Source organism: Carlito syrichta, unplaced genomic scaffold (assembly GCF_000164805.1).
Source record: "Carlito syrichta isolate Samal-C Ts95f unplaced genomic scaffold, Tarsius_syrichta-2.0.1 Scaffold308850, whole genome shotgun sequence".
NCBI classification, from domain to species: Eukaryota; Metazoa; Chordata; class Mammalia; order Primates; family Tarsiidae; genus Carlito; species Carlito syrichta.
In genome coordinates, this window is record NW_007252946.1 from 399,755 (window position 1) to 413,602 (window position 13,848).

General features: G+C 37.1%; 1 protein-coding gene across 1 annotated transcript in view; it reads left to right on the forward strand.

The window, feature by feature from the left end:
* The window catches only part of LEPR (leptin receptor), a 66,743-nt gene that overhangs the window by 1,169 nt on the left and 51,726 nt on the right, over nt 1-13,848 (forward strand). The window lies entirely within an intron of this gene.

Below are 13,848 nucleotides of genomic sequence, written 5' to 3' on the forward strand. Positions count from 1 at the left end.
GACTTTTTTTTTTTTTTTGAGTTGGAATCTCACTCTGTCACCCAGGAGTGCAGTGGCATACTCATGGCCACCTCAGCCTCAACTTGCTGGGCTCCGGCGATCCTTCCGTCTCAGCCTTCCAAGTAGCTGGAACTACAGGAGCTTGCTACCATGCCTGGCTTATTTCTTGATTTACTGTAGAGATGATCTCTCACCGAGTTGCCCAGGCTGGTCTCCAACGCCTGAATTTAGGCAATCCTCTTGCCTTGGCCCCCAAAGTGCTGGCATTACAGACTTGAGCCACCGCACCTGGCCCGACGTATTTTTTTTAAGAGTTTCCAACTGAAAGATGTAGAGAAAAATATAAAGAGCTCAGAAATATATAGTTTATCTGAAGAGTTAGCTCATCTCCCATACTCCCTTAAATAACCTTTAAGCCTGTATTTTCAACATTGTATCAAAACCACGTGGCTTTAGCATAACACTTACTCAGTTTTCCTGTTGTGCATTTGGAGGAAATAAAAATTATTTTAGAGGAAAACAAAAATTGCCGCTTTCCTATCAGTTACTGCTTTTGAACTGCGTTTGCTACTTTTTAGCATAAAGTTGTACGCAGAATGTAAAAAAAACCGGTTTCAGACCACTTCAAAACCTCTCTGAAATTAAGCTCAATAGCAGAGATGCCAGTTTTAGTAATGCAGTTAGTTGTCTTGGAATGAATCCCAGAAAATAGCAGAGGTTAACTAAACAGATAAACCAGAAACAAGGAGTTGACACATCACACACACACATACACACACAAGTTGTCCAAGAAGTACGTACTATGAAATGTCAATATACCCTGTACTTTCTTTTTGATTAAAAAAATGTTGACTTGTTTAAGCAGACAGAGAATGATAGAACAGCTTTTGTTGTTACTTGTAATGTTTTACCTGTAACGTTACATTATTTGAAACTTAGTCATCACTAGTTAAGACAGGCTGGGAAATATTTCTGGCTCTTTTTTAGTGGCTTTGACTTAAGATAATAAAAGCAATGTCTTCCCACCCACATGTGCTTTGGTGCGCAATTTGGGAGGGTTGAATGGATTTGAAGTACTCTTTTCTAAACACGTTGTAACTTATTCTCAATGCCTTTTGCCTTTGGGCTGGAAATGCCAGCCGTCATCCAGGCATTTGTCTTTGCTCAACTTCTCTGGTGAAGTAGATGGCCATCTCCTTTGAAACGGAATGCTGAGTTAAGTAAGCTGTGTGTGGAATGAACAGGGAATGGTAGGACTCAAACACCCTGGGGGCCAGTCACTTGGAAGACACCTGAAGCAGTGGCTGGATCTACGGCTCATGGTCACGGCCAACTCATTCATGGCTTGGGAGTGCCATCGAGGTTGGCAAGACTCTATTCCTGTTTTGTCATGTGGGAACTTACTCTCTCACAAATTTACTGAGAAAAAGACAGTTACCTTTCACACTCAGACCACTATTAGAGGACCAAATCGATTGTGTTTCTGAAGTGCAATGTCTCTGTAAGGTCTTGGAAATAAAACCTAAAAGTATCCAGAAAAAAAAAAAATTTCTTGGCAGATATTGTACTGCATTTTTCACACTGAGAACCAAGCACACGTTGCTAAAAAAAAAAAAAAAAAAAAAAAAAAGGTCCCATGGAATTAAAAGTAAAGAAAGGGCTTCTAGTCTGCTCTAATTCTTAAGATTTTATGTGATTTACAAATTCCAATTTTAATTAAATTAGAAAGGTGCAAATGTTCACCTACTGGCCAGACTTCATACATACAAACCTTTTTGGAGTTTCTATTCAAATTTGATCTGTTTATAATTTGGAATATTCCTTCTCAAATACTTTTTGTGACTCAATAGTGATATTATCTGTTGTCTTTTCACACACATAATCTTAAATTTAAGCTATAAATCACATATAGCTAAATTTATATAACTATAAACATAATCTTTTAAAATTGTTGAACCATAACATATATATATAGAGAAGTGCATAAAACAAATTTATTCCTTGACAAATAATATAGCAAATCATTATACCAGGTGGATAAGGCAAATATCCCACTACTCACCACCTAAGAAAGAGAACATTGCCAAGGCCTGGAAGCTTCTTTCTTGCTCCTTCCTCATCACACGTTGAGCTTTACCTTAAAAAAAACAATGACAACAACAACAGAACCCAACTTTATGACTATAGTAGGCATTCTTTCATAGATTACTTGCTTAACATTATGTTTGTGAGGTTAAGCCATTTCTTCCCTTCAAGAGCAGAGCTGTCTATACTCCCTGTCTCCATCTCCCCTCTTCACATGTTCCCTTAAACCTGTTCCTGTTCATCTTTCATTTTCAGTACTCTGCTAAAACTGCTTCAAGGTCTACTACTGTCAAGATCACCGGCGACATCTAATAGTCCGTCGCCAGTGTTCTTGCTGCCCCTCTTGGCAGCATTGACAGTCATCACTTTCTGCGCCTTGAAACAGCTGCTTACCGAATTTCAGGATAACCTGTACTCTTGATCTTCCTCCTTCTCCACTAGTGGCCCCTTTCTATCTCTGGCTGGCCTGTCTTCTTTTCTCAGAAGTTTGGTGTGGCTTAAGTTTTAGCTTTTTAGAGTGCAGTAGGGCCTAACATGTAAGAGGTACTCGGTAATATTTTGATGGACTTGATTGAATTGAATTCATTGAATGCTATTGTTTGTCTATTTTCATTGCTGGTTATATTCCGTTATATGAATATAACACATGACTTTTAAAAATGGGTTCTTTTTTTTTTTTTGAGTTGGTTTCTCACTTTGTCGCCCAGGCTGCAGTGCAGTGGCACGTTCCCGGCCACCGCAGCTTTGACCTGCTGGGCTCTGGTGATCCTTCTGCCTCAGCCTTCCAAGTAACTAGAACTACTAGCACATGCTACCATGCCCGGCTAATTTTTGGTTTATTGTAGAGACGAGGTCTTGCCAAGTTGCCTGGGCTGGTCTCGAGCCTGCAGACTCAGGCAATCCACTTGCCTCGTCCTCCCAAAGTGCTGGGATGACAGACTGAGCCAACAAGCCCAGCCAAAAATTGATTCTGATTAGGGATGTTTAGTCTCTTCCCCCCCTCCCCCTCCCTCCCTCCCTCCCTTCCTGCTTTTGTTTTTTTGCTACTATAAGTAAAACAGCTGGGTTCCATCTACAAGTATCCTGATTCACAGAATGATCAGAGTATAAAACTAGTAGGCAAATTATGGGCTTGCAAGACTTGCAGACTTCAACTTTATTAGATAATACAACACATTTTTAGTGTGGTTTCAACAATTTCCATTCCTGTTTTATTGCTCTACTTAGTATTGTCAGAAAATCGAATTTTTGTCCATCTGGTGGATATGCATTATTATCTCATTTATATTCTTTGTTTTTATTTTTTTAGAGACAGGGTTTCTTTCTGTCACTCAGGATGGAATGCAGTGGGTGATCCTGGCTTACTGCAGTCTCGACCTCCTAGGCTCAAGTGATCCTCCATCCTTAGCCTCCTAAGTAGCTGGACTACAGGCATGTGCCACCACATTGGCTTAGTTTTAAATTTTTTTTTGGAAAGCTGGGGTCTTGCTGTGTTGCCCGTGCTGGTCTCAAACTCCTGACCTCAAGAGATCTCGGCCACCCAAAGTAATCAGATAACAGGCATGAGCCAACACCCCTGGCCAATATTCATTACTAATTAATTACTAATGAGATTGAGCCTGATGTCTGTGAGGATAGGCTAGGTCATGCTGCAATAACATGTAATCCCTAAATCTCATTGACTTAATAGACTTCTTTGTTCATGCACATCTCCTAGAGGTCAAGACAGCTCTCCAGGGCAGCTCTCCTCCATGTAGTAACCTGGAGATCGAAGTTCAGGGAAACTTCACAATTCTGTAGCTAAGTTCTCGGAAACACAGGACTTTCACATTTGGTGTGGTAGGGGAAGAAAGAGCATTTTCATAATCATGAGCCATCTTTAAATACTTCCATCTGGAAATGACATCAATTATTTCCACACACATTTTAGAAGTGAAAGATGCCTAACTTCAAGGGGATGGGGAATGTCACTTTTCTGTGCTAGAAGAAGAATAAATCTGGAAATACTGGTGAACAGGAATATATTAGCTCTCTATTGTTGTGTAGCGAATTGCCCCAAATTTTCTGGCTTAGAACAACAAACACTGATTATTTCCAGTACTAGAACTTGATATCTGTGTGGGTCTGTTTCTGGCTCTGTATTTGTTCCTTTGGTCTCTTTCTGTATGTTTGCCGATATCGTATAGTCTTGATTACTACAGACTTAAAATAAGTCTTGCTATCTGATCGTGCAAATTGTCCCAGGAGTGTGATAGCATACTTTGGCATTTAACCTCCATATGCGTTTTAGAATCAGCTTGTCAAGTTCTAAAAAAAATGTACTAGAAATTAATCGAGATTGTACTGAGATTGTTTTGAGTCTATAAACAATGAAAAGGAAATTGATGTCTTTTAAATATTCAGCCCTAGAATCTATGACTATCTGTCTCTATAGACCTTGAACATCTTCTTGTTAGAGTTATTCAGGAATTTTATATTTTTGAAATTATTTTAGAGTATATACTTAATTTTTAAAATTTTCTGTTTCTTGCTGGTATATAGAAATATACTTGATTTTTAGAAGTAGTTTTTAAAAAAATAACAGATTTATTGGTCTATTATTCATATACCGTGAAGTCCACCTTTTAAAATACAAATCACAGAGTTAATGCACATTAACAGAGTGATGCAACCCTCATCACTGTCTAACTTCAGAATATTTTTGTCACCCCCAAAATACACCCCATAGTCATTAGTAGTCTTTTGCCTACTTCCTCTGTACCTGGCACCACTGATCTTCTTTCTGTGCCTATGGATTTGCCCGTTCTGAATAGTTCATATAAATAAGATCATGGAGTCTTTACTAACCGACACTTAGGATAATGTTTTTGAGACTCATCCATGCTGTAGTGTGTATCAGCACTTCATTCTTTTCTTTTGCTGAATAATATTCCATCCTACGGATATGCCACTGTTTATCAATTCATCAGGGCTGGACTTTAGGGTAGTTTCCACTTTTTGGCTGTCATGAGGAATATGGCGACAAATGCTTTTGTACAAGTTTTTGTGTGGGTGTATATTTTCATCTGTCCTGGGTGTATACCAAGAATTGGAATTGCTGGGACATAGTATCATATGACAGCATTCAACACTAGGCTTAACATAAAACTGTCAAGTTAGTGTCCAGAGATGCTGCGTCATATTATTCTCCTGCTTCCATTTCTCTGTGTCCTTGCCAACACTATATTGTCTATCTTTTTGACTACAACCATTCCAGTGGATGTGAAGTGGTGTCTCATTGTTTTGATTTGCATATTCTGATGGTTAATGGTGTGTCCATGTGCTTATCGGCCATTTGAATGTGTTTTTTGGAGAAACATTCCTTGCCCATTTTTTCTTAGTCTGCCCAATTCTCCTTATCTGAAAATATTGCCTGTTCAAATTTAGAGATAAAAAGTAATTTGACACATCTTTGTTTTTGTATCAATTATGTATCCTTAAAGAAATTGTATACATGTAGTTTCTCCTATGTATCAATGGTATACTTTACTTTCTGTTGCTGTCCTCGGTATTTCTTTTCCGTTTAAAAATTTTTTTTACATTTTGTTTTAGAGTTGTGGGGTACATGTGTGAATTTACTACATAAGTAAATTGCGTGCAGGAGAAGTCTGGGATTCTAGCAGGTCCTCTCACACCCGATAGTGGACCTGGTCCCCAGTGTGCAGTTGTGTGCCCCTGTCTCTTCTCTCTCCTCTTGCTGTGTCAAACTTCTGTTGTTCCCACCTCTGTGCTTGTGTGACCAGTGATCAGGGTCCACTTATGAATGAGAACCCATGCGGTATTCGGTTTTTTGTTTCTGTGATAGTTCTCTTAGTATATTGGTCTCCAGCTATATCCATGTTGCTGCAAAGGCCATGATTCTTTGCATGTTCTTCTTTATGATTGCATAATATTCCATCATGTATATGTACCACATTTTTGTGAGCCAGTTCACTTTGATGGGCAGCTGGGTTGGTTCCATGTTTTTGATATTGTGAGTAGTGCTGCAATGAATATATGTGTACAGGTGTCTTTTTGGTAGAGTGATTTATCTTCCTGTGGGCATATTCTAAAAAGTGGAATTGCTGGATAGTATGGTAGCTCAATTTTTAGTTATTTGAGAAAATGTCACACTACTTTCCACAAAGGCTGCACTAGCTTACATTCCCACCAACAGTGTAGATGCACTGTTCCCTTTTCGCCACAGCCACACTAACACCTCTTGTTTTTTGGGTTTTTAATGATAGCCATCCTTACTGGTATTAGGTGGTATCTCATTATAGTTTTGATTTGCATTTCTCTGATGATTAGTGAGGTTGGGGACTTTTTCATACGTTTGTTGACTGCTTGGATGTCTTCCTTTATGAAGTGTCTACTCATGTCCTTTGCTCACTTTTTAATGTTTTTTTTTGTTGTTGGTGGTGGATACATAGCTTGCAAATATTTTTCCCATTCCGTGGATTGTCTCTTTATTCTCTTGCTGGTTTCTTTTCCTGTGCAAAAACTTTTTAGTTTGATAAGGCCCCACCTGTCAATCTTAGCTTTTGTTGTATTTTCTTTGCCCATTTTGAATTAGGTAATTTGCCTTTTTATTGTGTGTTGGAAGAGTTCTTTATATATCTATAGATACAAGTCTCTTATCATATTTATTATTTGCAAACAATTTCTTCCATTTTCTAGGTTATCTTTTCACTTTTTTGGTGGTACTCTTTGAAATTCAAAAGTTTTTAATTTTAATGAAATCTAATTATCTTTTTTTGTACTTAAGCTTTTGATGTCAATATCTTAGAAACTATTACCTAATTCAAGGTCATAAACATTTAGTCCTATATTTTTCTTATAAGAGTCATACAGCTGTAGCTTTCGTATTTAGGTTTTGGATCACTTTGAGTACATAGGAGTGAAGGAAGTAACCAACCTCATTCTTTTGTGTGTAAATGTCCACTTGTTGCACCATTGCTGAAGAGATATCCACTTATTTTCCCCATTGAATTGTCTACGTGTCTTGTCAAAAATGAAGTTGCCAGAAATATGTGTTTATTTCTGGACTCTTAATTCTGTTCCTCTGATCTGTATATCTGTCTTTATTCCAGAACCACAGTTGATTATTATAGCTTTGAAGTAAGTTTTGAAGTCAGAAGTGTGAGTCCTGCAGTTTTGTTCTTTTTCATGTTTGTTTTGGCTATTCCCTCTTATAATCATATGAATTATAGAATCAGCTTGTCAATTTCTGCGGAAAATGTAACTTACTCTGGCTTAGGCATTATTCTAGAAGCTGAACAAAGCAGATGAGCATCTCTGTGTTTGTAAGACATAACAGGGGACAGATAAGTAATAAGTATACTAAATGAGTAAATTATTCCATATATTAGAAATTTATATGTGTTATGGAAAAAATTAAAATATGGAGCAGGGTAAAAGGCATAGAGAGAGAGAGAGAGAATATGAGAGCACACAAGTACAAGTGAAAGAGTGAGTGAGTGTGTCCTACTCTTGGGCCAATAATTCCTATAGTTTGTGGTGGACATGTACATATTTTATCTGTTTATACTAGAAAATAGCTAAGATTCAAGCCAAGTAGAGATTCTCAGGAGCTTCTATAATGGTATTATAATAGGCTTCAAAAATGTGAACTCATGTTTTGAACAGCTGTTACCAAATATCTGTTTTGTGAAGGTGTATGACAACCTAGTTTTCTCGGAATTGTATTTCTTCATTTTATTTTAGCTAGCAGTTGTTATTTGGGTGTCTAAATCTATGAAAATTGAGAAACTATAAACATGAGATAACCGAACAATTAGATTTCTGTATGCACAAACAGAATTTCTGAACCAAACTTGTCAACGTTTAGGAAATGAAAGAGACAGATTATACACATCCAAAGATAAACACAAGGAGAGAGAGAGTGTGTGTATCGACAGAGAGAGAAAGCATATTGACATACACATTAGCACCCATTAATTGTACTTACTGCTATATTAGTAAGATGCTATCTCTTAGAATGATGGCATGCTTATCATGTTACACCTACACTAGAAGTAGCTGGGTATTTCTCTAGTGACCTGGGTATCTTGCAACAACATTTCTAGTCATAGGCCTGGCTTGGTGAGGAGGAAAGGTTTTTTTTTTTTTTTTTTTTTTTTTTTAAACACAGAACAAACAGTATGCATAAAAACAGCCTATAAAAAGCAGTCATTTGGGCAAGTGGCTTCTTGGTCTTTTCACAAATACGATTCTAATCTGGCAAACCAGTTCTTACACAGGAGTTCTTACTGTTATTTACCAAGACCCTTTAGCCAATCTTTGTGTCTTTTTTTTTTTTTTGTGGTGGAGTTTCACTGGGTTGCCCAGGCTGGAGTGCAGTGGCACACTCACGGTCACCCCAGCGTCGACCTGCTGGGCTCCGGCGATCCTTCTGCCTCAGCCTTCCAAGTAGCCGGAACTACAGGCATGTGCTACCACACCTGGCTCATTTTTTATTTATTGCAGAGATGAGGTCTCCCCAAGTTGCCCAGGCTGGTCTCGAACCCGCGGGCTCAGACATTCCTCTCCCCTCAGCCTCCCAAAGTGCTGGGATGACAGCCTGAGCCACCCAGCCCGGCCCAATCTTTGTTTCTATTGACCACAGGTTCTGTGGAAATCTCATTGATAATACTTACCATGTGCTTCATATTCCTCCTCGTCTTAATGGACAATTAAATGTTCACTCTATGGACTCTTTTAGGATTTCCCAACTGGAAGAGTCTTACTACTCTAAGTAGTTGTGATTCTTCAAATCTCAGGCACCATGGACTTTTAAGCGACACTGCGAATATAGCCTGAGTGTTGGTCCATGAGATGCCCAGCGTTGGAGATGGAGCCTGGAGGGAGGTGTCTGGGTCATGGAGGCGGATCCTTCATGAATGGCTTGGCGCTGATCTTTTTTCTTTTTCCCTCCTTGACATATAATTATTTTAATTTTCTGAGCTCCTTTATTGGTTACATTTGTAATTTCCACCACTATTTTTGTTTCTTTAACTATAGACAATTATTCTTGACTCCCTGCTTCATGAGGTTGGTATGTTTTACCCTTTGCCTTTCTACCATCCCTTCTTATATAATTATACCACCCAAATCTGACAGCAGCACAGTGAGAATATTGGTGACATTTTATGTTTAGTATTTGTAATTCAGTTTTTAATTTTGTTCATTGGTTGAACCTTAAAGTTGAAAAAGTAATAAATATCATTAGTATTATTTTGACTCTGTACATATTGTTTACTGCAGAATCAAGAAGTGTTCTAGGATTGCATTTCATTCAAGATGATTCCTTAAGCACCAAAAAGAGAGTGTTCCTAGAATCGAGGTCAAGGGGATAATTACTTCTTTCAAATGAATTATTTAATTTCAGCATTTGCTTAAAATTTTGCCATATTTTATTTTGGTTCATATTTACATCATGACTTTCTGTAAAGCTTTTTTCAATTGGTTTTATTTCTTTCTTATTGGAAAAGGATATGTGAACCTTCTTTATTTCATTCTTAATCATTTTCCTTTTTTGCTCATTCTCTTTTTTTTGGTGGAATCCATTTCATTCCTTATTTTGAATCCCACTGACTCATATTCTAATTTGGACTAGTGGCTACAATTTTGAACTATGACTTCCATTTTCCCTTGCGTTATTCTGTATTTTTGCTTTACTTTTAAGTTTTTTCCACCTTCAGAATCCTTTTATATATGAAGGTACCTTTCATTCTCAGCTTCCTATTCGTCATCTCCTTTTGGAGGCCGTCTGTAGTACAGTTGCTTTTTAGACTGGTCATTCTCAAGTCTACAGAGCCATCAGACTTCTTTACAGTCACATTTTCCTGAAACTACGTTTTGCTCTTTCTTGGTTTACTCCTCATTTTGCTGGAATATCTTGTAAAATTACTTTTGAGGAAGAGGTTCATGCTGTATACATTTTCTGAGTCATCACATTATTGAAGATGTATTTGTTTCTGTCTGATATTTCCTTGATTGTTTGAGTGAGAGAAAGATGCTTCTCTAACAGAAAGAAAAAGCAAAAATTAGTGGCATTTGGAGCTCATTGAGTTTATTTATTAAAGCAACAGAATTATCAAAATTGCTTTTCTTACCCATAAACTTTTCTCCAAGTTCAGAGACTTTTTGAGCTCGCTTGACAAGTTGTGAATAATTTTATTTATAGAATGAGTACTGTTAGGTCTGAATGTGTGTGCCACCCCAGAATTCATATGTTAAAATCGAATCACCAATGCAATGGTAGCAAGAGTTGGGGCCTTTGGGAGGTGATTAGGACATGAGGGTGGAGCCCTCATGAATGTGAAGTTGTGACCTTATCCAAAAGGCCCAAGGGAGCTTGTTTGCCTTTCTGCCACGTGAGAAACAGCAAGAAGGCCCAATCTATTGAGAAATGGCCCCTCACCACATACTGAATCTACTGGTATCTTGCTCTTGGAATTTCTAGCCTCCAGATCCATGAGCAAGATAGCTGTGTTGTTGATAAGCCATCCAATTTATGGTATTTTGTATAGCCTCCCAAATTTACTAAGGCCGCTACATTTCAGGGGAATGTTAGGCAGTATTATTTCAAACTCCTCATAGCTTGGTGTCTGTTAATGGTTTAGTTTGTGGAGCTATGCTTATGGATTGTGCACTCCATTTATGTATCTATATCAGGAATTTTTAATCTGGGAGCCTAGGATAAGTTTAAAGGGATTGTTTACCCCTTGGAATGATAATCCTAATTTTGACTGTATGTGCCATTCTGGCAGTTGGGACACTACTTTCACCAAATTCTCAATGAGGTCCATGTACCAAAAATGATTGAGAATCACCATTCTGAAGTTCTTGGTATGAGACTAGATTCTTAGAAAGCTGCAAATGGGTGGTACTAACATGCCTCTTTTAAAGATTGTTTTTGTTTAATTTTGGAGTGATACCACAATTCTATTTTGAAGAGTATTTCAAGAAGGAGTCATATCTTACCATCTATACATTTGTTCCTTCACTCAACTAATATATATGGAGCACCTGCTATGTGAGAGACAGGCTTATATGTGTGAAGGCTGTAATGACGAAAAGAAAACAATTTTTAAAAATCCCTTGATCTAGTGGAGTTTACATTGCAGTGGGGGGAGATAGATAATAAACAAGAAAAGTAACAAAGCATATTCACATTAGTGTTAAGTGATAAGGAGAAAAAATATTTTTTATATATATTTTTTATTCTAAAGTTGTGGGATACAGTTAAGGGTTAGGTATACAAATATTCATTGTGCAGGTACCCTTGTTGATAAGGTGTGCCCCTCTTTCCTCAGACAGATATCGACTACCGTTAATCTCACCTCCCTTCCTGTCCCTGGCCTCCCCCGCCACAGTTTCCCACCACTGTCAGAAAGGAGAAAAATTTAAGCAGAATAGCAGATACGACATGTTGAGGTGGGGAAGGTGTTGGCATTTTAGGTAGGATGCCAGGGAGGGCTCCTCTGAAGAGGTGACTTGAACAAAGAGGAGAGCAGTGGTTGATGAAATCAGAGAGTTGATTGGGTTCTGGGATTCAGTAGTCTTGCCCAGGACTTGGACTTTTACTCTGAGTGTTGAGGAGGGTTAATGCATTTTGGGAAAGACCTATGGCTTAACAACACATTTTAACTGCTGTGTTCAGAATGAACTGAATCTGGGAACAAGGGAAGAAGTGGAGAGACCAGTTGGGAGGCTCTTCTGATAGTCCAGGGAAGACATAATGGTGGCTTAGAACAGGGTATTGGCAACAAAAGGTGTGACACATTACTGAATTTTGAAATTCCCTTGAAACACTGGTACTATTAGGGTGTTTATAAGGATGTTACCTGTTAACATATGAAGTTAATCAGGAACAATTTCTTACTGTCCTTAGTATTAAGATTATTTGTTTGTTTCTGTTAATTTCATCTTAAGTACTCTGAAATTATAATCCATGGATTTGACTATGAGAAAACTTAGAATAAGTTCATGGCTTATCCTTGAGAAGTGTATGCACATGAGTAGTGTTTGGTGTATTAGACTTATTTTGGTCACCTTACCATTCATTTTCCTATTGCTTGATTCTTTCTCATAGTTTTAAAATTTTGATAATTTTTTTCTATTGTTTATGCTTTTTCAAAACTATATTCTTTTTGATACAATAAAAAATTCCTTTTGAATCTTTGTGAATACCACCTTTCACAATCTTTTCAAGGTTGCATCTAAGGCCTTTTTACACTTGTGATTGTTTCTCTGTTATTTAAGAATGAAACCTGACTGCGAGAATCCAAACCATCAGAATAGTTTGTGTTTTACATGGAACATTAAATAAAGAAATGGTAGTCTTATGTAAGGAAAACAGATGATCTATTTGATCACTTAACTCAGTTGATCAGGTGAGTTAAAAGTGAGTCAAATCAATTGTTGGACTGAATTTCTAGTTACTAGTCAGTTTAATCAAAGCACTTAGTCCAGTGACATGTTGTACCTAGGACACATCTATGAAACTTGCCCTCAGGCTTATTTTATGAGACTATTTTATATCAGAAACAGTTAGTGTAAAAAACAATTTGCACCCATTTAGTATGATTATATAATGAGACTTTCAAATATTGAACTGATTTCTAGAAATCCTGGAGAAACCTTGTGATATCAGTGTATAAAGAACCAAAATTCTGATGAAAAATTGATAGTCTGAAAAACAAATTTACTAAATTTAAATTATTTATACTCATCCATTTCTTCCTAGCAGTATATAAGTTGTAAAATGTAAAATAAACAAACATGTTTTTCAACTTATCACGTGGTGCCAATTCTCAGATATGAGCTATGAGACTGTTTCTCACTTAATATTTTATAATATTCTTTGTGATTTATCTTTTAAATTACATCTCCCAGAATCATAGACAGCACTGAAAGGGACTGTAGAGATCTTCCAACCATATTGTAGACAAGGAATTTGAGGTCTAGGGTGTTGAAAACCCCCACAGCTAATTAGTAGAAGAGTCTAGACTGATACCCAACACTCCTAACACCTAATTCAGGGTTTTTAACCTCAAATTGCTTTCATGTAGTGAACTGAACTCCTAATTTGAGATCATTAAAAAAGACTGAAAAATCAAAATTATGTAAGGTTTCATCATAAGTCCAAGATCAATATATTAGAATGACTAACATTTTCATTCATGACATAGTAGAACAAATAATCTTATTTGTGATGTATTTCAAACTGAGTAGAATTCATGGGAGGGCTTGTCTCTACAGTCATTCTCTTCAATTGGGTGCATTAAGCTATCAAACTGTCCTTGAATTACTCTGATAACTCTTCACTGTGAATATTAACTCATTTGTAGATGAACAATAGGTTTCCAAAAGCATACTGGAAAGTTTTCTACTCTTTGCTGGAAACAGACATGCAGTTGTTAACCTATTCAATAACCTTTTGGCTTTGTAGTGTCATAGGAGAGATAAAGTCTTTAGAAAATTAGAGAAACTTAAGAACTGAGCATAGAAAAAAATGAAGATGGGGATATTTATGATGTTCGATCAGTTGTTACATATTTAATCAATATTGTGAGCACTTTGTAAAATTTCAGTCTTATCCTGTGATAACCGCCCTGGTTTGTTATGGCATAAACAAACTGATTTTTTAAAAATTTTGGTAAAATATGCACAGGATACATCTATAACATAATTTAATGTGAGATCTTTCTCTGATATTGATCCAGAGTATGCTAGGGG